The following is a 24,911-nucleotide window of genomic DNA, read 5'->3' as shown; positions in this document are numbered from 1 at the left end:
GAGAGAGAGAGAGAGAGAGAGGCAGAGACACAGGCAGAGGGAGAAGCAGGCTCCATGCACCGGGAGCCCGACATGGGATTCGATCCCGGGTCTCCAGGATTGCGCCCTGGGCCAAAGGCAGGCACTAAACCGCTGCACCACCCAGGGATCCCCTAAAATCTCTTTTTCAAAGCAATACTAAACCAAGTGGGAAAAATAAACTATTCAGATCTGCATTCCTCTTCCTTCCATTCCCTGCCCTCTCGACTTTGAACATCACTGTCATTGACCCCAACTGCTTCTCATCAACCAGCACCAATTAGGCTATTCTGTATCAATCACTTCTAAATTCACAATAAATGCTGGCACGCCATCTTCCAGGGGAAGATTATACGCAACATTATAGACTTTATACTTCTTTTTAGGCTCTGCATTGCTCAGAGGAAGAAAAATGCAACTTACCACTCAATCTCATAAAGTTCCCGCTTATAGGAGCATTATGAAGAGCGTCAACATTCAACACACTTTAGAAATATAATCCAGCCATGTATTACCTGTACGAGAACTTATATTGAATCCAAAGCCATGCATTGGACAACAACCTGACAAAAGAGAAACTTTTTTTTTTTTTCTTAATTTGGCTAAGTAATTCAACAGATGCTTCACATTGGAAATGTGTACTTATTATCCAGTAAAGGGTTCTTGCTCCTGCCTTGAGGCCCACCTACTTAAAGTCTGGTGTTCAACAGACAAAATAAATAAATAAATTCAATATTTACTAAAACCTTCCCAAAATCTGAAAGGCAAATTTTATTCATAATCTCCAAAATGCATTTGGATATGTTCTTTATTTATTTCCCTTTTCTTGTCTCATACACTTCAGCTCTCCACCTCCCCCGATTTCCCCAAGTCTTCCTAAACCCAACCAGTACAGACCTCCAACACCCTTTCTCGTCTCCCCTCTCACCCCTCCCATCTAGTTTAGTTCCCTTCACCATAAATCCCCACCATTCCTGATACAGATCAACCACGGGTCTGAGGCTGTCCAAATATTCTGGTTCATCCATTAGGTGGATCTGCATTAAGAGGCTCAGGAGACCATAAGGCAAGAAACTTTTTTCCATAGCTGGAGAAGGGTAGCAGAACATGCCCTTCCAAATTATGCTACTTTGGCATAAAGGTTATTTTGAGTTGAATGCAATTGAGCAGCAGATACAAGAAAAGTTCTCTGCCCTCCCCCTATTTGCCTAAAAGCCAGGCATAAATTTGTAGAGGTGTCCTCTTCCCCTCTTTATCAAAGGTAAAAGTCAATCACCAGGAGCAACTCAAGATCTTTCTCAGCCCAAAAAGTCACCAGAAGAATCTACATAATGAGCTTTGCTAGCTAGCCCTTGTCTTTCACCAGTTCCTCCATGTGTTTACTCTCCCACAATGTGGCGCCTCTAGAAACTCGGCCTTTTTCCTTTGTCAGCTCGTCTACAAATTTATTGTTCTTTTGTTAAAATGCTATATAATTCCAAATTCTAACTACCCTTTTGAGTAACTTGTCACTCCTACATGTAGGCATGATGCATGTGGTAATAAACTTCTGTTTTTCCCCCTTTTTAATTTACTTCTTAAATTCAAGTATAATTAACACAGTGTTATATTGGCTTCAGGTGTACAAAACAATTCGACGATCCTATACATTACTCAGTGCTCATCATAAGTACTATTTTTGTTCAGGATTAAAGAGAGAGATAGAGAGAGAGAGAGAGAGAGAGAGAGAGAATCCCAAAAGAGTCCACACTGAGCTCGGAGCCCACACAGGGCTCCATCCTAGACCACTGGAGATCACACCTGAGCCCAAACCAAGAGTTGGGTGTTCAGCCGACTTCACCACCCAGGCTCTTAATCTTCTTCACCTACTTCATCCATCCCCTCAAACCATATTTTCCTCCTGTTAATCTATTTTGTGTCATTCTAATTTGCAGGGCCCTAAGCAAAACTAAGAGGTAGACAATCAAAGTTAAAAGTATTCCCCTCTACACTAGCTTTGGATACGCAGGTGTTCTTGTCCCATCACAGTGGGGATAGGCTATTAGTAGTAAACATCAGGATTTTTGAAAACAGGTAAAGCTAGATACATATTACACACTATACAGTTAATTTTTTTTCCTGTCCGATAGCTCTAAAGTTCTAAAGAACTGATACTATAATCTCATTCTACATATGTTCCCTCTTCCTTATTTCAATACTCAATTTAGAATTTTCTAAATGATAGTGTCAATGAGTTTGAGCTTCTGTGGGGGTGTGGAGAGCTAATGGGTTTATGTCTAATAGAAATTCTAGAACTGAGATAATTACCGAATTGGCTTTCTTAAACTCATTATCCTACTCAGTAGAACTTAATGTATCCTCACAATATTAATTGAACCAAAACAGTTTTTAAAGGAAAAAAAAATGGAGGCATCATATATTCTAGCTGACAGCATTATGATGATGAGTTTTAAATGCAAAAGTGACTATGATACTAATTTTTCTTCCAGGATTATTGAATTAAATAATTTATGGCCAATGATTAATGGTGCTAATTATGTCCACTCTCAGAATTACTTCAATAATTATTTATTCTCTTCTGCTTCTGAGTAATTACTTGAGCGGATGCATCTCAGTTTACATTGCCTTGTCTCATAAAAAGGAGTTAGTACTCTCTGTTGGACATTTTAGAAACCATCATAGTTTGGACAGTTTTGGTGGCTGGACAGACTACTTTTCTGTTTTCCTCTACAGTCTGCCTCAGCCTGCTGGTTTTCTGGCAAAACTTCTTAACTGACATCCATTATTCAGCGAGGTTCCAATTGTAACTGGATTTATGAAGGTTTTTGTTACTTAATATATCCTGAAATATTTGTTTAGTACCTTGTACAGTCCACCTAACACTGACTTCCCCCTCGACTTTACATTTTTAAATCTTTTTATATCTCAAAGTTAACATGACACATTCTCCTTTGTTTTCACATATTATCACCCATTTACGTTGATGTATCACTGAGTCACAGCAGAGTTTTCACATGGTATTTCTGCGGTCATCTCATTTAACACATTCTCTCCTGCATCACTAAAGCCTGAAGATATTCTTTAAAAAAAATTATCTAATAAGAACTGCTTGAACGGAGAAGGGAGACTTGGGAGTACTTTTCATGCCAGCAATAACCTTGTTCTTGAGTTTAATAAATAACTATCTGTATGCAGTTATGAAACCCAAACATCACTGAGAAAATCTAGCATTTTGTCACATCTAAGTTTTTACAAAAGGAAATGAGGCCTTCCTTCCCCTAAGCAATCAACAGTCTTGAAACTAGCACAATACCTCCAATATTATGACACGTTTATTGTTAATTGTTAGGATACAGTCCGATGCTACTTTACACAAAGGTGTCTCCAGGAACCAACCGCTGGTTCGATGACAACCAAATGCAGGCTTCAGGTGCAAATCATGTTTCAAAATTAATTTTTCTATACCTAATTGTGAGAACTGGTGCTTAGGGAAAAAGCTCACACATATATACTTTTAAAAAAACCTGCATCTGCACCATTTTCTATTTTTTTTCTTTTTTTAAATTTTTATTTATTTATGATAGTCACAGAGAGAGAAAGAGACAGAGGCAGAGACATAGGGGGAGAAGCAGGCTCCATGCACCAGGAGCCCGATGTGGGATTCGATCCTGGGTCTCCAGGATCGCGCCCCGGGCCAAAGGCAGGCGCCAAACCGCTGCGCCACCCAGGGATCCCCATTTTCTATTTTTTACCACAATATTCTATTGCACATATTACTCCATTGCTCAAGCACTAAAATTCTGTTCCAGTTTACATGCCATTTTAGAAAATCATTGGAAAAAATATTTTTGTACGATATCTCTGTATTTACTGATGTGTTTATTTGAAATATATTTCTATGCAGAATTATTTTCCTAAGGGTATAAACATCTTTATGTTTCTTGCAATGCATTGCTTTATCTTTAGTATTCTAGAAGGGTTGCCTTTATATATAATGAGCATAACATTGATGTAGGGTCCACATCTTATTCATTTTAAAATTTATTACTTTATTTTTTATTTTTTACTATTTTATTATTATTATTATTATTATTATTTTAGATTTATTTTTTTAGAGAGAGGGAGAGAGCGCACACTCGCAGTGCACGTGCATGAGTGAGAGGCGCAGAGGGAGAGAGACTCTAAGGCCTTGGAGACTGTGAGCTGAGCAGGAAGCCTGAAGTGGGACTTCATCCCAAGACCCTGAGATCATGACAACAGTTGGGTGCTTAACCAACTGCGCCTCCCAGGAGCCCCTGGTTTAGTGTACACATCTTAAAACAACTTTACCAGAATTTGGTGTTGAGGGTTTTTTCCTTTAGTTTTGTATTATGTTGCACTATTTTGCTAGTTTTATAAAGCTTTTCAAGGCTGGATATCATTATATGAGTTACTGCTTTGTGAGGGTGTCCTTTAGTCTTCCGTTTGTTTTAGTCTTAGCATTTCCCATTATTATGTTAATTATTTTCTTACATTCTATATTTTCTGTATAAATCGTGGTGGAGCTGTTTTGCTGTTAGCAATGTTAAATGGTGCTTTTCATTTTATCTTATCATTCAAACTATGTGTGTGTGTAAACATGGGTGTATAGACCTAGGTTTACGGACACCTGGAGAGGAAAAGTCCAAGAGGAAAGAAGGAAAAGTCTACTTTATAGTTGTAATCCCATAAGGAAACTTTTCTACTTAAAAGTGCTTCCTTTTGATCAGTTTTAACCTTCATCATTTGTTCTAAATTTACTCAGTGTCCCAAAAGAACTCATCAATATCCAATCTCTAAGTTTCCCATGACTTTCTTTCTTAGCCAAGTGAACAGTAAGCATTTTCTTGCATACCTTTATATTCATATAAATCTTCTAACTCTGTAGACTCTTTACCTTCACTAATTTTGGACTTGGATCTGCTCTAAAATCAAGACTACTTTAATGTTCGCTCTTTTGATATATCTGCAACTATCGACAGAATTGAAGAAACGTTAACACCTTCCGAAGTCACTTTTGAATAATGTACCTTTGACCAAAATCTGTACCAATATTTCTGACATATAATAAAGAAAAGACTTTTGGCTTTAAGTCTTGGAAAAGGCTCTGCTTTGGAAATATTCAATTTTACTTCAAAGAGGACATCTATGTTTTTGTTCAGAAAACAGAAGCAAAATGTTTCAAGGTATGTTAAGTACAGATAAGTAGGTCATGTGTACATTAGACACAGGTAGAAAAAAGGTGGAGGGACCAAGAGAGATCCAGTATGTAAGAGGTACTAGATACACATAAGGCGCTTGTGCACTCTATGCTCATACGCTAAAAATACACAAGCATTTAATGTTCATTCGGCCTTCATCCTACCAGCCCCTTCTGACCAGGATTCTGGTTCTGCATGTCCTCTGCCCAAGGAACGTAAATCAAACCTTTGATGAATAGACTAACTGAAGTCACAGCTCTTAACCAGGCATACTCTTCCCTGTCTTTCCTAGTGAACAAATGTCTGTTATTGGGCTGGAGTACGTCTCCCTCTGTGGACCTGCTTGCTCAAAACCACAGCTGTGGACTCACTGAAACGTTAGAAACGTTGAAAGGAAGACTCTCCGGACATCGTGTACCTCAGCACCTAGACGTGGTCTTTCCTTGCCGCCTGTTCCTTCTCATACGTGTGTTAACCTATCCTCTCCTCTCCCCACTATGTGTTTTAAATTGACTTAATAAGCCATGTGATTAAGCAATTTAATTCGGTTTTCAAGACTCTGTTCTATGACCTCTGGGACAGCTTGCCTGAGTATAGTTGGAGGCTCCCTTTGCATCAGGCCAATTTTCTAAAAGGCAAGTTTTATTTCGGTCAGCGATCATACCTTAAAAATTAGTATATACCACGTGTTTGGGTTTTTTTAATTAAAAATTAATCATTTGATTACTAGGCATACCAGGAATTAAGCAGTGACCCAGAATGTCCCAAACTACTTGAAATGATCAGTGGGAGAATTTCATCAATGGCTGAAGTTTCTAAAGAATTTGACAAAAGAAAAAATAAAAACATTTTTTCAAGATTTAATTTTGGGCCTTTATTTTCCCCTGTTTTTTGAGATAGGCACTCATTTAAGCCTTATGTAGTGAAGAAACTGACTCATCAAAAGGAATATTCACAACACCATCTGTGGAACTTTTTCTTCATATATTCTTATGTTTAATAATGACAATGCCAACCGATGGGATATTTAAAAAAATAGCTCATTTCTTGGAAAGAAAAATTAATATCTAAGAGATTACCTACAGATAACAAGCAAGACTACCGCTCTGCTTGGTTGAATCATTCTTTAGTGAACAGCTATCCAAATACCAAAAGTTTATTTTTTCCTCCTTTATCATGTAACATACATTAAAAACTTTCCTTATAATAAAGCCTCATTTAATAAATCCCCAACATCTACTCACCCATCGAATGTCTTGCTTACTTAGAGCAATGTAAAATTCAATACAACAAAATGACATCACAATCTCTTCTGGTCATCTTTAGCCAGAAGATAAAAAAAAAAAAAAAAAAGAAAAAGACTATACATTACTAAAGAATATTCTAACACTTGTTTAGATATCGACTTAAAGCACAAGTTAAATCTGGTTTATTACAAGGAAAATGTTGAATTCAGATAGTCGAATAACATGTGCCAGTAGCAGGATTCGGAAAGCCTGTGAGCAGAGCACAGCCTTGGGCACGTGGAAGAGACTTGCTGTCATAAACCCATGTTCACAGAACTCCTGTAGTCTTTTACAGTCTGGCCGTGTTAACTCATTATTTGACCCTGATCTCTCCTGCACTTGGGGTTTGCAACCAACCTCTGGCCTCTTGCCCACAATTTCTCATAGTGCCTGCACCATTAATCTCCCAGTGGCTTTGACAACCCGCTCTCTTGCTGTTGAGCGGAAACACTGACCAATGAGTCACTGATACTACATAGTTGTTTTAAGAATAAATTGTTAAATTCGGCCACTTTTGTTCCTGATTTTTGGACATCAGAGCTTGTGAGTGCTTTTCAGACGCAATCATGTTCTACTCACCCACTCCTCCTCTCACTTTTTCATCATCCAAAGAAACTGCTTCCCATAAGTCAGTCTTTTATCATGAGCGCTTCTCCTTCAGGTTTGCTTATTCAGCTTCTTCCCCATACATTTTTATCACATGCTGGAAATGCCCCAGTTTCCTGTTTTAAGTCTATTTGCACTTCACTGCAATTTTTTCTCTCTCAAACACCTCATCCATATCTTCTCCTTTAATTTCAACATACACGAAACTTAAAATTTCATCCCCAGTTCACACACCTCTCTGAATTCCAGGCTGCCATAGCCAACAGACTACTTAAACTCTCTTCCTGAATATCTGCAAGTATCACGCGATATCAAAACAAATGACGGAAGAACATAATTCAAAGCTGCTCCTCTAGCATAATGACCTCAATCCATCTACTTACACATGCCAGAAACAAAGGAATTGTAGGCTACCTCCTGTGTCGAATTTAATAGAAAATGCTGCTCTCTCTTCCCAATATGCATCTGGTAATTCCATGCATTTGTTTTCATGTCTACTGCTGTCACTCTGTCTTGGGGACCAGCAACCCTTTCCTATGCCATTGACATGGTCTTCCACCACCTTCACTGTTTCTGCTCTTCTGTTCCTACAATTTATCTTCAACACTTCATCCAAAATGAACTTTCTGAAGCCTAGATATGATCCTTCTAACATTTCAATGGCTTCTCATTGTACTTATGTTAAGGACTACAATCTTAAACATGCCAATAAACTCTGTTCCACTATTTTCTACCCCTGTCCTGTCATATGACATGCGTTCTCTCACTCTGCAAACAGAATGCAGAGGACTTGTTAAATTTACTCCAATTTTCCAAGTTTGTTTCGGTCACAGGGTGAAAACTTATTCCACTTGTTCTGTATCTGAGACATCTGCTAAGTTCTCTAAGTTAAGGTCAGTTTAGGCCTCAGATGACCTATTGACCCTTTCCCAGGAAAGTGCTCCCTGACTTTGCTTCTCTCATCCAAGTCTAGGTTGGAGATACCTGCTATATGTGCTTAGTATGCCATGTAAATAGGTTAAAATTCTACATTTATTTGTGAAATTATCTGACTGTCCATCTTCTCCTCTAGACCAGAAGCCTCATGAGGCAGAGATGCTATGTACTCTTGCTGACAGTGTTTTCCAGTGCTTCAACATAACGTATAGCATGAATAGGTATTCTATAAACATTTGTGGAATTAACCAGTAAATGAGGGGAAAAAAAAAAAAAAGAAAAAAAGACTGAAGTTCCCTGAATTTTCTTTTGTAGTACTTGGTTCCACAGGCAAGGTTTCTCTGTGCTTCTTTTTGGTGGCTTACAACTCAGCTATCTGGAGTCTTTTAAATGAAACAAGAGATAATTTCCAAAGATAATAAACTTGAAAAAGTATTATTATCAAAACAGTGTATATATACACAGCAAGAAATGAAAAGAATAGTTGAGGGGATCCTTGGGTGGCTGAACAGTTTAGCGCCTGCCTTCAGCCCAGGGCATGATCCTGGCGTCCTGAGATCAAGTCCCACATCGGGCGCCCCACATGGGGCCTGCTTCTCCCTCTGCCTGTGTCTCTGCCTCTCTCTCTTCTCTCTCTCTGTGTGTGTGTCTCTTGTGGGTAGATAAATAAAATCTTAAAAAAAAGAAGAAGAAAAGAAGAACAGTTGAGTTTATGATGAAAAGGAATTGACCTCTATATCTTCTCTTTGTATGTCAAGTTTGTCTCCCAGAGATACTTTAAGTATTCTTCCTTTCAGTGTTTCTAATAATTATCATCATGGCACTATTCCAGATTTATCAAAACATTAAACAATATAAAATGATAACTCTGTATAAGGAAAAAAATGGGAATTTAACTTATGCTACCCTTCCCCATCTCTTCCCAAATATTAACACTTAGATAATTATGTTTAGCTCTTTAGTTGGTTGTTTTTTCTACTTTTAAATAATATTTGGCCCTTCACATTTTAGGAGCATTCCCTGAATCTTCCTTTTGAAATATGACTTTTATTTTTAAAACTTTACAGTCTATGGTTTTTATCCTATAATTTGCATATCCCCCCAGAGTATGTTAACAAATGCATAATCTGATTATGTCATAGTACTCCTTCTGCAAGTTTACACATTATTAAAATATGCCTAAAAACAAGAAAAAGAATTGCTCTCAAAGTAAATTGGGGAAAATGTATTCAATAGCTCATGCATATTTATTTTTTTACAAATGGGAAATGTTGAACAATGTAAATTAATGAATTTATAAGCCATCTGAAACAATTTGGTAGTTTCCTGGGGCAGAGAGGTTGAAATAAAAAAGGAAAAACTATTCACTTGATTAAATAAAGCCAAATTATGGCTTGATTTTCTATAGTCTTAGAGTTATACATTACACTCCAAATAATTCATTTATAATAAATTCCACTTGAATTTAACATAGATATAGAATTCTTACATGCAAGATGAGACAACAATCTCTAAGTAAGATTCACTTCACCTAAGATTTTACTGAAGGAAAATAAAGTAGTGGTGGCAAATATTGTTAGAAGTAAAAATAGAAGACATTTATAAATCAATGACATCTTAGACAACTTTTGCACGTAGATAGGTACGTAGCTCAATTCACATGCTTGCCTGCCTGCCTACCTGCCTTCCACTCCCTCCTTTCCTTCCTTCTCTTTTCTTTAAGTAACAGAGTGGGGAAAAAAGTCCCTGACTTGGAAATGTATCCATCAATACCTCCACAACCATAGAGTTCAGAGCTGGATAAAGGTTTGCATTTATAATAAAATATTTAAGGGTGATATTCAGAATATAAAGAAAAGAAAACAACGTAGACTCAATGTGGACAGAATATCTTTATGTGTAACCAAGTTATTTAAAAAAATATATTCAATACATATATATTTTTTTTCTAGTTTCTCTTTTTGTATATTTTTTATTGGAGTTTGATTTGCCAACATACAGCATAACACCCAGTGCTCATCCCGTCAAGCGCCCCCCTCAGTGCCCGTCACCCAGTCACCCCAACCCCCCGCCCACCTCCCTATCCGTTACCCCTTGTCGTTTCCCAGAGTTAGGAGTCTCTCATGGTCTGTCTCCCTCTCTGATATTTCCGACTCATTTTCTCTCCTTCCCCCTTCATTCCCTTTCACTATTTTTTATATTCCCCAAATGAATGAGACCATAGAATGATTGTCCTTCTCCAATTGACCAACTTCACTCATCCACATCGAAGCAAATGGTGGGTATTTGTCATTTCTAATGGTTGAGTGATATTCCATTGTATACATAGACCACAGCTTCTTTATCCATCATCTGTCGATGGACACCGAGGCTCCTTCCACAGTTTGGCTATTGTGGACATGGCTGCTAGAAACATCGGGGTGCAGGGGTCCTGCCATTTCACTGCATCTGTATCTTTGGGGTAAATCCCCAGCAGTGCAATTGCTGGGTCATAGGGCAGGTCTATTTTTAACTCTTTGAGGAACCTCCACACGGTTTTCCAGAGTGGCTGCACCAGTTCACATTCCCACCAAAGCACAAGAAGGCTCCCCTTTCTCCACATTCTCTTCAACATTTGTTATTTTCTGTCTTAAGTTTCCCCATTCTCACTGGTGTGAGGTGGTATTTCATTGTGGTTTTGATTTATATTTCCTTGATGGAAAATGATGCAGAGTCAACACTTATATTTTAAAATAAGAAATCTAATGCAAATAAGATGGAAAACTAGTTTTGATTGACAAAGATATTATTAGTATGTTGTAAATATCTGTAAACAGAATCAGAGAAAACAAACGAAGCTTGTTCTAGTTTATGAATAAATCTACTAAGCTTCCATAAAAACTCAGCAATCCATTAACCTCAATTTGTCCAATTCTTTTAATTTACTTTATTAGCTACTCTACCATAAGATTATTTGGTACTTAACATAAGGTCTCCATTGATAGTTACTTACTCAAATAAAGGGGGGAAAGATAGAAGCACACTTTAGAATTTTGATACAGACAATGCAAGGTCATTGGGAAGACAGTCTTTTTATATATTCAAATAAGTAAACCAAATCAATTCATTTTACCATAAGGTGTTCTCTATGACTGTTCAAATGACATCATTGCCTCATTCATTCTTGAATTTTCTGTACATTCTCAGTTTCTTTAGTCTTTTGAAATCTATCTGAATGGGTTCTAAGTGTTATCTGGATCTTTTATTATTTAAAAGTGTCAAAGAAATGGTAATTCCACAGCAGTTAGAATGCTCTCCTGGTTATGAGATTTAAAATATTTATGTTAGTTTTATACTTTTAAGGTTTCATGGATGACTGTACAAAGTTGAAGGGGAAGAGTCATAAATCAGATATTATTAAAATAATGTTTAATCATTAAATCACTAGCAAGTAAATTAAAATTCTTGGCAGACCACCGCAAAACAGCATCTTATACTAAGAAGTTCCTAACATCTCTTTGAATTCACTTTACTATACTAAAAACTAGGACTGACAGGCAACATACTACTAGACTGTAAAGACAATAATAGTGGAATTTAATCATGAAATCAGTTAGAAGCTCATTATGGTTTACTCGCAGAAAGCAAACTAAGTTGCCCACTTTCCCACTTTTCTGCATTCAGATTTAGAAATCAAATCTATTATCCAGAAGCCATCTCACAATTCTATGTCTCTGATTACTACCTTCCAAAGTAAGAAGGGTGCTTTTCTTACTATCTCTTCCTCTATATTTATTTGAGGAATATAATTCCTAGAATATGAGCGAATGAAAAGAAAGGGAACTCCTACTGCATTATGAAAATTTATGTTTCCCCGCGCATACAGGAAATACAGGGAAACATCATAGAAGCAGTACATATTGATCTTTGTAATGTAGAAGTACATACATAAAATGTATAGAATGCTTTACTTGGGATAAGATTGTATAAACACCAACAGATTGAATGTAAGAAGATTCTTCTTTAAAATGAATCCAGTTATACTATATGAATGTAGATGCTAAGAATGTGGCTATGCTATCAACCACATAACCTACACCTTTTTTCACTGTAAGTGAAGAAGAGGAAACATGATTTAATGTAGAAATCAGAAGAAAACTTCGGAGAACTATTGGACACGCTTTTTTTTTTTTATTGGACACATTTAAAAGAAGGCAAAAAACACAGGAATCTGTAATGAAAGAATAGGAAAAAGAATGTACCAAATGTGAAGGAGTGGCAAGATAATAAAGAGTGAAATAGAGTCTTAAAAATGCATTAGGAAATTAACTTCAAAAAAAAAAAATAAAAAGAGAAGGAGGTCAAAGCAACATAAAGTTAAATGGTATGTAGAGAGAACAGAGAATGGAGACCCAATATTTATATATGTGTCCTTGACCTAGAACCAGATCATTTTCAAAAGGAGCAACAATTAATACATATTTAATAATAATGGTACTAATAGTAATAATATGTGCTAAAAAAAAAAGTAATGGGGATTTCACCCTGTTCATATCTAGTGATGATGGAAATCCCTTAAGCAGCTAAAAAGGTGGGCCTATCTCTTTACAGGAGAGAAGAAAATCACCTCACCTTATTAGTTGTCTCTACGTTAACTTCTAACTTCATAGAGTCGTAAAATAAGCCTTAGGAGTGAAAGCAACAAAACAAGGATAGAGATCACACAGTTGGAATTAAATCCAGGTTTTGGATAATTGTCCTTAACAAATTAAATCCAAACTCTAAAGCTAAAATTTACAATTTGCTGACTGGCTTCCTGCCTGACTCTCTGACATCATTTCATACCATTATCTTTCTCATTCATCTTGTTTAAGTCACAATAGCCAATTTTGTTTGTTTCTTGAAAAATAACAAGTTCTTTCCTACTCTGGGTCTCTTCCTTTGCTTTCCACTCAGACATCCCTGCTGTGTCTGCTCAACTGCTACATCTTTAGATAATCCACCCATGACTACTCATCCATAATTACACCCCTCATCCCTTACTCCTCATGGTCTTTCTCCAACAATTGTTGTCATGCTACCAATCACTACTACTTGGAATGACCATATTATTTGCTTATATGTTTAGTATCTGTCCTACAACTTTAGAATATAAGCTCTGTGAGGGCGGGCACCCTGTCTGTTCTGTTCAATATATCATCAGTAAGTGCTATATCCCCAGTGCTCATAGTACTGCCTGGACATGAATTCAATCAACAAAGATGCAAATAAGCAAAAAAAAATGTGCAAATAACCTTCAATATCAAGAATAAATGATAGGAGGATATTCCTCATAATAATCATCTTTAAAATCACTAAGAAAAATTAAAATATAATTACAGTATAGTACTTACGTCAAAGATTACTGGCAGATTAAATGAGACAATGTACACAAAGGATTCAGTACAAGGCCTGATAGCCTAGCATATAGAAGGTGCTGATGAAGGTTCTTATCATTGTTGGTTATCATTTCTCCAAAAAATGGGTGTAAAGAAATTACTAGGGCATTAAGATTGATAAATTTTAATGAATGCAACATAGAAAAGTGTTAATATTTTCTTTCTATTTAATCAGGCATAGGGAATTATCATGAAGAAAGTCCACAGATTTTTAAATAACACTAATTAAGGCCAAGTTTAATATCTGCACAAATGTAATGCTTAAATTCACCTAGCAACTTACATTTTGGCATATTTACTAATGATCAGGAGTTAGATTATTGTTACCTGTCTTACTGAAAGTAAGCTTAATGGTTCCCTGCTCCTTTTTTTTAATTTAAAATTATGTATTTCCTTGAATATCACTTAATAATTGTTTGTTACATTACCTGGAAAAGAGTCATAAAAATAATTGTCATAGAAATAATCAAAGCATAGGAAATGATCACGCAAACAAGAAATGTCCAAGTTAACCTTATTTTTAAAAGGTGCCTAAAGTTGTTTTTCAAATCTTGAAGGATATTACTTCATATTGCTACCACAGCCAAACACGTTGTATAAACTCAGAAAGAATGAAAATGGGGCAGCCTGGGTGGCTCAGCGGTTTAGCGCTGCCTTCAACCCAGGGTGTGATCCTGGGGACCCGGGATCAAGTCCCACGTTGGGCAACTTGCATGGAGCCTGCTTCTCCCTCTGCCTGTGTCTCTGCCTCTCTCTCTCTATCTCTCATGAATAAATAAATAAAATCTTCAAAAAAAAAAAAAAAGAATGGAAATGTACGTATCTATGCATGAGTTACAATAAAATTAAGCCTCATGAGATGACGTTGGATTTAGGTGATTGTGTAGATTGCAATCTCAAGTAATAACTTTTTTGAAAATCCATTTTTCTTTAATTTCAAGTCACCTATTTGCATGGTGAAATTACAAACGGCACAATAAAATTACAGTGTTTTCCTGGAAATGCATTCCATTCAAATATAAATTTAAGTGATTAATTGCTATTCTCAGTAAATATGATGTTCCCAGAAATGTGTGTTGTCAAAGTAATTTATTCTAGTGCATGGATACTAGTGAGGGGCTGATGGTCCTTGATATATGAGGCCATCTTCTCCTTGGTTCAGGTGTAGTTTGGAATGCAACTCCACTTAGAAGTATAACCTGAGATTCTCCTCAGCCGTTTACAGAATCAAGGATAAAAGATTTTGCATTATATATTTCCCTCATTCAACTTATCTGTCGCTCTTATTTGTATGTTGAAGGCCTCATGACACTTGGTATGAATGTAAATCTAGTGACTATTCTTATACATACAGCCAATGACAGCTTACGTGTGCGGCCAGTGAACAGATACACTCTCTGACCCCCTAAATCACTTCTTGACTCCACCCTCGTTTACAGGAAGGCTTAGATTCACATGGCTTTTGCCACTGATCTCCCTTGGTAAGCTGCAGCCATGACAGGTTTAGGAATGTAGACCAGGTGACAGTTATCCAGTGATTAAAGGCCACTTTCCACCTGCAAGTTAGTAGATTCAGTAAGCGGACTCATGGGCAGGAAGCACACCGAGGGACAAATCTAATTTTATTCAGTGAAGAACAGGAAGATCCAGCTGCTAATCCAGGATCCCACAACCAGTTTCTAGCAGAGGGGCTGAGGACGGGACACCAGATATTCCTGCTCCAAAGCAGTGCTTGCTGTTTTCACCACTCTGTATTTTTGCCAGAAAGCAGCTCACAGAGAACCATGTGAAGAATCGCGGTTTTACGTAATTCAGACGGGGTCTCAGAAACTAACCCAAGATATTTTAATTTACCCCGTTTACTCCTCAAAACGATTTGGGAATGTTTAATTAAATTCATGATCATACAAAAATACCACAGTAAGACTGAGGGAGCCTGTCCTTAGTTTACTAACATTAGGCTTCTCTCCGGTTACTGCTATCCCCAGGACTCAAAGAATGCTGGGCCCGTGTTTGACACTCCATAAATGATTGTTGTATGAATGAGTAAGTGGAGTTTAAAAACTAGTGAACATGTAGGACAGTTTCCGATTCTGATCCAGTTCTGGGTCTGGGAATTCTCCGTAACTAAATGTTTATGCCATCCAATTTTTCTTAAGTATGTCAGTGATGTCTGATAAATTCTTTAAAAACTACTCTTCTCCATAAAATGTAATAAACATTAAAACACACACAAAGAAACAAATACTGCATGATTTCACTCAAATGTGGAATTTAAGGGAATTTAAGGGAAAAAAATGAACAAAGGGGAAAAAAGAGAGAGAAGGAAACCAACTAAAATTCTTAAATACTGATGAGAACAAATTGATGGTTAGCAGAGGAGGGGTGGGTGGTAGAGACGGGTGCACAGGTGATGGGGATCAAGGAGGGTGCTTGTGATGAGCACTGGGTGTCATACGGAAGTGTTGGGTCACTATTTTACACACCTGAAACTAATATTACACTGTGTTAACTAACTGGAATCTATAAATAAAAACTTTTAAAATATCCTTCATTAGGGATTTGAGTAGAGACTTCTTTTTTTTTTGTCAACAATAACTCAAATGTCTCTTTATTTCTCCTATGTTAATGATTCTCTGTTATTTTAGAGAAAACCTACTAACTAGTAAAATGGAGAAGATAGAAAAATTATATTTGGTCATCATTGCAATATCCATTTGCTAAAAGGTATTTATTTCAGTACCAAAAATTTCAATGTTCGTTTGTTTGTTCATTTGTTAGTTTGTTGGCCTCTCTTCCTGGTGCCCACTCAAAGGATTAAACAGATACTTACCCACTGGCCTGGCCTGACATTTTGTGACAATCAAATAAAGGCGTCTCCTGAACTTCTACAAAAACAAACCGACCATCTAGCTCTAAGGGGCAAGACATTTCTGGATGCTTCTTACTGCACAGCTTCAAAAAAAAAAAAAATTCGAAGACAGTAAAAGGTCTAGCATAGGTCAGACAGGATGCAGAGAGTTGTGGAGTATACACAAAAGACTTAGTGAGAACAAAAAAATAAAAAAAAAAAAAGGGAAAAGAAAAGGCAAAAAAATCTCACAGAAACTACATGAGGGAAGTAATTCATTTACACCAAATCTTTCACCGTGCTCCCACAATCAGTGTTATGAAGACGCGCCCAACCACACACACACACAAGCAAAAACAAATCTGTACTAAAATTAAGGCATAAACCAGAAATAGCATGTGAGGTAATGATACATGGTGTGAGCTCTTCATTGGTTGGTTTCACAGCTATTAATGTAGGATTTACTAGGTGCAGGCTCTCTGCTGGGTCTAGGGATATATAAATTACACCGTCCTTCTCTCAAAAACCTTACAGACAAATAGACTAAATCCAGCATTTACAGCACAGAGGGTTGGTCTAACGGGAGAGGAATGCATAGGCTGCTGGGGGAGCCAATGTATCCCGAGCGACAGCAGGAGGAGGAGCAGCATACCACAGGGCTTTCTAGAAGATGCTCAAACCCAATCCTAAAGAAGTGACCATGAGCTCATAGAAACTCAAGTTATGGTGGAGACAGCATATTGGAAAGGCAGGTGACATCTCTGAGGACTACAGATACTTCCAGTACGGCTGCAACCCCTAATAGAGAAGTCCATGTAACTACACACCACCGTCATATAGACGACACCAGACGCAAGCAGGACTCAAATAATAAAAGGACCTTGTTGACTAACTTGAAAAGTTTGAGTCATCCTAGTAATCACTGGGGAGCCATTCAAAGATTGAAAACACATCCTTTTCAGTGATGGCTCCAAAAGTCGTTTCTCAAAAAAGATTGAAGAAGACCCAGACAAGAGGCAGGAAGAAGGATAGGTCTGCTTGGCTCAAAGAATTAGCTCATTTTTATGACATAAGCATGACTTACTTTCTTAAAATGAAATCATTTGTCATACGAAATTGATTTTGCCCATTTGCTTTGTATTGGCTTTGTGGTTTTATTTGTGTCTAATGTGTAAATTATGTCTGACTTTATGTTTTGCAGACTGGCTTTCGTTAAGTGCCTCACGTCACACACATAGTTACATCTGAACTATGCCTGAAAACTTTACGTATATTGAGAAGATACAATATGTTTCCCATTGACATTTTTTAAAGATTTTATTTATTCATGAGAGAGAGAGAGAGAGGCAGAGACATAGTCAGAGGGAGAAGCAGGCTCCCTGCAGGGAGCCGGATGTGGGACTTGATCCTGGGACCCCGGGGTCACGGCCCTGAGCCGAAGGCCCCTGAGCCACCCAGGTGTAACCTCCATCAACACAGTAATTCAAACCAATCTAGCACCATGATCATAACTGTCCAGAAATCACAGGATAGAAACATAGCTGATTTCAATAAAACAGAGAAATCACTCCTTGAGAGGCTTATCTCAGTCACATGTTATAACATCCCCTGCCACCAAAATAAACTAGATTGTCAGACAATGTTCCTTAAACACTCATGAGTTTCTACTGGACCTCTATGCTTAGAATACTAGGAGCTGCACCAAGACATCGTTAAGATCCTAGTAAAATGCAGCACGTAATAACGTATTTCTACTCCAAGCAGAACTTGTTACATATCAGGATACGTATAATACCTACTTTATTTTAAAATATAAATTCTATTTTTAAGTATAAGTCTACAAAAAAAGCATCTCTTTGTTGTGACAGTTTGGAAGAAATAACTCTAACATGTGGAGGCCAGATTTTGTTTTTTTTTAAAAGAACCTTCTAGGTACTAATAAATGCCTCTGGCTAGGACAGGATTAGTAAGTCTAAAATCTATGCAAAGCTTTTTATTTTTTATTTTTTTTGTAATATTTGTAAGAAAATTTGATATCAGCGCACTGGAGTGAATAGATGTGGCTGCTTCTGGCCAGAGATGACAATGGTGGACTTCTGGAATCTTAGCTTCCAAGCGACCCACTCAGTGCTGGGAGTTTGAGAATTCCTATATATGCCCTCACGTTTACCTACTGCTTGTGTCTTGGTATTCCCGTTGAGAAACTCTCTCTCCAGACACTCAAGAGGTGACAAAGGAGGCCATGCTAAGAAGATGCTGATTTAGGAAAAGGATCAATTTGTTGCGTACCAGCAGATCGGCTTGTCTGATTCTAAGTTGATAAAACTGGACCTGCTGCAAGCATGTGGGATGGGATGGCAATAATTTTCCATTCATGTGCCGACTGCTTGAGTGATAATGGCTACTTGGAGAGGTTTTGTTGAGAAACACTCTCAGGCTTTGTCTAGGCCCAATCAGAAATAATCCTGAATTGATTAATGACATGAAGCTCAGTAGGAGAAAGTAGCATTAGTAACTGACTTAGACCATAAGGTTGACTGTGCAATACACACATAGTCTCTGCATCCCTTTCTAGAAAAGTATTTTAGGAATTGAACCATTGGGGTTTATATCCTAGATTTGTTGTACTGATTCAGTTATAAATAATTTAGCTGACGATCCTACTTTAATCCTTTGTTCAATCTTGTCTGCCTCCATGCTTTCCATGCAATTGCCTGTTTTTATTGTTTTATCCCTTCTTATTGATCAAGTAATCACTAGCTTATTTTATTCTCATTTATCTTTTACTTTATTTTTTTTAATTTTTTAAAATTTATTTATTTATGATAGTCACGCAGAAAGAGAGAGAGAGAGGCAGAGACATAGGCAGAGGGAGAAGCAGGCTCCATGCACCGGGAGCCCGACGTGGGATTCGATCCGGGGTCTCCAGGATCACGCCCTGGGCCAAAGGCAGGCGCCAAACCGCTGCGCCACCCAGGGATCCCTACCTTTTACTTTAAATAGAGATTAAGAAGCAACCTCAGGGGCCCCTGGGGGGCTCAGTCAGTTAAGCGTCTACCTTCAGCTCAGGTCATGATCCCAGGGTCCTGGGATTGAGCTCCTCATCATCGGGTCTCCCTCTATCCTTCCCCCCCAACCCCATACCTCTCTCTCTCTCTCTCTCTCTCTCTCTCTCTCAAATAAATAAAATCTTTATCAAAAAAAAAAAAAAGAAGCAACTTCAGAAGAGGATACAGATGAACATAGCCCCCATCCTAGAGGAAGCTGGAGCTTGCACTTTTCCTGAGAGCGCTGCATAGAAGTTACTACAAAAAAGAGAGGTCACAAGCCCTGTGTTGAACCCTTCATCCTAGAAAGACTGATGGTAATACCTTGAAAACAGCTCATCTCTGGGACTTGGGACAAACATCAAATCATCGATGATGAAATATAGCCCAAGAATATTGTGGGAATTATGCAGATTAGACTTTTTTTTTTCTCTTTTCCGAGTTCATATCTGTATCCTTCTTTCAAGCATTTATCTAGTGCTCAATCCAGTCCTTTTTTCATGTAGAGACGGGGAATGATGTTTTATTTGTTTCAAAATATGAAATATCAGTCTCTTTATCTTTCAAAATAAAAGTTACTTTGCTCCCAACATGCACGGTATCTGGAACATATGAATTAACATCCCAGGATGCCTTCACTTTACAGATATATCACTTTTAACATTGAGTTACCTGTTAGTTCTATGAGAGCTAGAAGAAATGATACAAAAGAAGGCTACACCAGTTGGAAAATGGGCAAAGATATGAACCGTCTATTTAGAGAACCACAAATACAAATGGCTAATGAGCTTTAATTCAACTTGCTAGTCATCAAGGCAATGCATATCAAAATGAAACACCTTCAAAATGTTTAAACTAAGGTGGTGTTGGAATCCATGGAAGCAGGGAATCCTCCATAGGGATAGAGTCTTCCTGGAGGCTAATTTAACAATATGTTTCGATAGCTTTAAGGGCCACATACTTCAACCCAGGAGTTCCTTTACTGAGAACATATCCTAAGAAAACTTTCTGTAAAGGTCTTGCTTGTAATGTTCTTAGTCGTCTCTTTAAAAGGAAGTTAGTCTTAAACCAGGAAGTTGAGCTTAAAAACAACACAAGTGAACTATTCTTTGCTGTCCTCACATGACTTTCTCTTGCCCCATCACAGGAAGTCTAATTTGCAGAGGCTTCCCCTGCAGAAGAGTGGTCCTCAGCTCTGACTACATCACAGCTTACACGAGCGTCTCTGGTTAAACACTGCCCCTCACACCAGTTGAACAAACTTTCTCACTCAACTATCTAACAAGGCATGAGATCATTTTGTTTTGTTTGTTTGGCAGGGGGACACCTTCAAGAACATCCAGTTCAACACTTGAACACTTCTATGTGAGTAAGAAACAAGACCAAGTGGTGAGCTGGCTTGTCCATGGCTACACAGCTAACAATAATAATATTATTGTCAATAATATAGGCAGGGATGGGGCCCCTGGGGGGTTCAGTCGGTTAAGTGTCTGCCTTAGGCTCAGGTCATGATCCCAAGGTCCTGGGATGGAGCCCCGCATCGGGCTTGCTCTCAGTGGGGAGTCTGCTTCTCTCTTTGCCCTTCCCTCCCACTCTGCTCTCTCTTGCTATCACTCTCTCTCTCTCTCTTAAATAAAAATCTTAAAAAAAAAAAAAAGCCCTGCTGAACTAAATAGATAATTGTGGTTATCCACTCCTCCATAAAGTGGTGACCACCCTGTTAATGATACAATAATACGAGAATGCCATAGGGTGGCAAGGCATCGTAATATAGAGACACAATTTAAAGGTAAGACGGTCTTAAATGCACTCGAGAAATATAATCACAGGTCTGGATTTCAGGCTCCTCTGGTGCATGACAACAGCTGCTCTGGGATTCAGAGAAAGAAAAAAATCTATTTGGTCACGCTTGCTTCAATCTACCTGGTCTAATAACTGTAGGTCCCAGCGCAAATTCATATTGAAGAAGCATCATCCAGGAGAAAAGGAGCTAATAAAAGGTTACTGAGGTATCTCTCAATAATGAAAAGGAGACACAGAATTTACGTGCTTTTGTGTGATTAGTGTATGTTTTTAAATGCACTGAAGATTACTCATCAAATATTGGTCATATCAAGATACTGGCATTTTGTAGCAAGACTGTAATATGGAAGATAGACGAATCCATTAACGGGGTAAGAAGTCAGACACTGAATTGCCTCCTAAATTGAAGCTCTGTAAATGATATGATGAGGTATAATTTGGTATTCAGAAAGCCACCCTTTCAACCCAATACTCTTAAAAGAAAATAATTCATTATAAATATTTATTTCACGTGTTCTTGGTTTGAATGCCTGGGGCCCAAGAGAGTTAACTTCCAAAATGGAACTTTTCCCTAACTTCCTACCAGGGGGTAAAAAGTGAACTCCATTCAACCAATTTTGCGGAAGCACAGATGTAGTGGCTTTTCTTCCTTCTCAGAAGGGGATACTTCCATCAGTGACAGAAAAGCACATATCAACCCCCCCCAAAAAACAAACAAACAAACAAAACCCAAACAAACAATTGTTCATTGACTGGATAATAGTCCTTAAGTGGAATATACTAATATCCAGACTGAAGTCATAACTGACCAAAATTCATAAAATCAAGTCCAATTAATTTGAAAAATATGTACTAATCCCCTACTGTGTGTCAGGTAATAGGCTAGACCGTAGTCTTAAAAACAAAACGAGTGGTCACAGGTTCGGTGGCTAAATATTATTATACTCTGGAAATAATAGACTTTTTGTTTATCTGAGTCTCCTCGAGATTTTAAGGTAAAAGAACAAAACGCTACAGAGATTTGAAAAACATATTTAGAGTTTGTCAAAAATCAAAAACCACTAAAAGAGACAGCTGTCACCAAAATGGTGCAGTAATAATAATACTGCCAACACTAACAGTTTACTATATGCTAGATGCCAAGGTAAATACCTTATAGGACTTACATCATTTAGGCCCCACATTATACCTTTGAGTAACACGTTGAGCAATGTAATCTTAAAAAATATAATCTGTACCCAAAACAAGATGTCGCACAGAGATTTTTCAACCAATAGTGAATGGATAAATTATCCCCACTTAAAAAAAAAAAAAAAACAAGGAAAGTAACTCCGTGGTCTCTCTTGGTCCACGTCACTCAGCTGTGGAGGACTCAACCTTTAGGGTGGTAAACAGCATGAGAGCAATAAACATATTTGCATAGAAGTTCAGAGCAAGGCTCTCTGACGTAGACAGGGAACAGGAGATTAGGAGGAGGATGAAGCTTCCTGTCGCTTCTTTCCAAATCAGGAAATCGGTGCATTTATCACTCTGTGCTCTGATGGTCTGCTGATGTGTCATCTTCCCTAATTAAACTGTCAGTCCTCTGAACGCAGCCATATGTCTTAATCCATCTTTATTTTATTTTATTTTTTTTTAGGGCCTTGGGTCGTGTCTCGGACAGTGCGGGTAATAGGTAAGAGTTTGTTGACTGAATACATGACCAAAGAGCGTGCCTTTGATTAACTGATAGATCAAATCTGCCCTGAACAGTGGCTTTAGTCTTGGGAATATTTTCTAAAACTTTTCTGAAAATAAACTATATTGTAAGAAGATCATGACTTACAGCATCATGGTGTTTCATCCTGTACGCATAAGGTCATGAGACATATTCATCTTTCTAAGAAATATTCATCTTTCACTTTATGTATGATTACTTAGGCAGGCGGTCATGAAAGAAAAGATATTTGTCACATATATGGGTTTTATTTTATGATTTAACTGCAAGATTCCATTGCTATTCATCAGCAAATAAAACTTACCTATCTGTGCACTGTGATTTGTTTACTGAATAGAGCAAGATTGATTTTAGCCATTTGGCAGGTGAAAATTAAAACCTGGCTTGCTCTGTCCCAATGCCTGGTCAGATGCAGAGTAACGAAGAAGCTGGAACAGAACCAGTTCCTTTATTTCTTAGAGGTCAACGGTCAAGGACTGAGTCGCGGTGCCACTTCATTGCCCATAAAATATAGTATAACACAGAGAAGCTCACATGAGACGGGCAAGGCTTATTACTGCAGCAACACAAGAGTATCTGGAAACGGTGGCAGCCTCTGTCTTTTTTTTTTTTTTTTCTTTTGTTAGCCTCTGTCTTTCTTAGGGATGGGGTTAGCGGAGACTGTTATGTTCTGTAAGCAAAGATTGCGCAGAAATCAGTAATTTACGCTTAATAAGATTAAATAGAAGTAGCATCTGGAGTTCTTCCTTAATCTCTTCTGAATTTACAGCCCAGGCAATGTGGTCAACCTTGCATTTTTAACTAACGATAATGGAAGTTTCCTTCGTTTGGATCCGAGAATCCCTAAAGGAATAAATAGATGCTTGGGTGTAATTAACGCCTCTTCCATTACTTTACCCTAGTTTGCCAAAGGGTAGCTTCTGAGAAGGCTGGCGGCACTTACCTGTCGGAAGGCATTTTGTGGGAATGGACATCTCTTCAGGGCTTGATGGAACAGAGCAGCACAGTATGATCTAGGTCTGAGACTACAGCAAACATGAGACGACACAACTCCCAGCTTATCGACTTGCGCACTAATCTAGTTTCTGTTTCTTAATATGTTGTGTGAATTGGTGTCTCCATTGGTGTCACAGTTCATTGGTTTTTTTTTTTTTTGATTTTGTGTGTGTGTCTGTGTTTTGTTTTTTTGCTTTTGTACAAATCATAACAGCTCTCAAAAAGGAACAAAGTCTAATGGATTTGTTTAAAAAAAAAATAAATCCAAAGTAACATGCACTACGTTTCCTTTTCTTCAATAATAGCAAAGAGAGTAGTGATTATCCATATCTTGAATATCTTCAAAAACAGCTTTAAAATTCTATTCTAATAAATTTTCTGGCAGATATATAGATTATTACAGATGGGCCAATCGATGCATAGTCTATAGAAGAATCGGCTTGTACTCTGAAAAAAAATATCAAGATCATGAAAAAAAAAACAAAGACATTTTTAAAAGGCTGATGGTCCTCTCCAAGAGAGTGGCTGGAATGGAGAGAAAGCTGTAAGCTACATTTTTAGGACAACTGTCAAAATCTGGGTAATGGTCAGAGGGTTGAACAAGAGTATTACATCACTAACAAATTTCCTGATTTTGATTACTGCCTTACTGTAGTTATGTAGAAGAATGTCATTGTTCTTACACACTGAAATATGTACGATAAAAAGCTGATGTCTGCAACTTACTGAAAGATTACTGAGACCATTAACTCTCAAATAATTCAGAGAGAAAGTGTGCCTGAGAGCGTGCACGAGTGGTTATGAAGTGGCTAAGGAAATGGGACAGACTGTTAACAACTGGTGATTCTAAGTAAACGGTGTGCATTTTTGTGACATTCTTGCAAGCGTCTTTGAGTTGAAAATGATATTTATAAAAAAAAACTGAGACAAATCGATAGCAGTAGAATGCAAAACAGGAATACCCCAAGGATAATCATAGTGATTAAGGTAATATCTTGCATTTGTATAGTGATCA

General features: G+C 37.7%; 1 protein-coding gene across 2 annotated transcripts in view; it reads right to left on the bottom strand.

Annotated features, from left to right (window-relative positions):
- Positions 1-24,911, bottom strand: part of NAALADL2 (N-acetylated alpha-linked acidic dipeptidase like 2) — an 880,849-nt gene that overhangs the window by 349,403 nt on the left and 506,535 nt on the right. The gene's annotated exons all lie outside the window — the stretch shown is intronic.

Source organism: Nyctereutes procyonoides, unplaced genomic scaffold (assembly GCF_905146905.1).
Source record: "Nyctereutes procyonoides isolate TBG_1078 unplaced genomic scaffold, NYPRO_anot_genome, whole genome shotgun sequence".
Lineage (NCBI taxonomy): Eukaryota > Metazoa > Chordata > Mammalia > Carnivora > Canidae > Nyctereutes > Nyctereutes procyonoides.
The sequence above is the reverse complement of the archived record's forward strand: the minus strand, read 5'-3'. Positions and strand labels throughout refer to the sequence as shown.